Source organism: Myotis davidii, unplaced genomic scaffold (assembly GCF_000327345.1).
Source record: "Myotis davidii unplaced genomic scaffold, ASM32734v1 scaffold378, whole genome shotgun sequence".
In the NCBI taxonomy this organism is placed as follows: Eukaryota; Metazoa; Chordata; class Mammalia; order Chiroptera; family Vespertilionidae; genus Myotis; species Myotis davidii.
In genome coordinates this window covers 1,734,162-1,734,885 of record NW_006290631.1, presented here as the reverse complement: position 1 = coordinate 1,734,885, position 724 = coordinate 1,734,162, and the positions used below count along the sequence as shown (strand labels likewise).

General features: G+C 51.4%; 1 long non-coding RNA gene across 1 annotated transcript; it reads left to right on the top strand.

The window, feature by feature from the left end:
* The first annotated feature begins 6 nt into the window (after window positions 1–6).
* LOC102759762 lies at window positions 7–576 on the top strand. Its single transcript, XR_435668.2, has 2 exons — window positions 7–124; window positions 235–576. It is a non-coding gene; the product is annotated as an uncharacterized LOC102759762 (long non-coding RNA).
* The last annotated feature ends 148 nt before the right edge of the window (window positions 577–724 follow it).

Sequence of the window (724 nt, the reverse complement as noted above, 5' to 3'; positions counted from 1 at the left end):
CCTCCCCAGCAAGAGGCCCCCCCGCAGCGGCTCCCGACTGTCGGGCTCGCCAGCCTCGGCTTCCTACATGGAAGATCCGCGGGGGCAAAAAACGGAAGGCGTTCGGCTGAGCTGCTGGAAGGAGGTAAAAGCCTCTTTCCCCCTTGCTAAGCAACTTAATTTGGGGGTGGGGAGAAGCAGGCAATTTTTAAAAAAGCAGGCACGCGATTTATTTTTTTTCCTCTATATCCTTAGTAACCGGATCTCCTCAAATTCCGTGCACACGAAGACTCGGAGGAGGGGTCCGAGCGGACTTCACCCCGCATGAGATGTCTGGCGAAATAAAGGCTCAAAATCTAATAACCAAATATGCAAAGCCCCGAATGAAAAACACCACCACCTCCTCGCACACTGGAGATCTGGGGCCGTCAGACTTGAGCTGGGGTTTAAAAAAAAAAAAAGAAAAAGAAAATGTTTACAAAGTAGAACAAGACGTTTGAAGGGTGGAAAAAAATGTATCCACGAGTTACATCTCCCCTTCTTCCTTGCAGATCCCCGCTGGTCTTCCTCTCCGTTTCTTCTGCCAAAAAAAAAAAATCGAATATCTTTTTAATCCACAGAAAGCTTTGGCGGGGCTCCTCCAATCCTCCGCATCTGGGTGTTTTAGGGGAGTCTCTGGTCTTTCCTCCTTCGCTCCCAGGAGCTCTGGTCCTCGGCGGGGACTTCCTCGGGGCTGGCGGGGGCG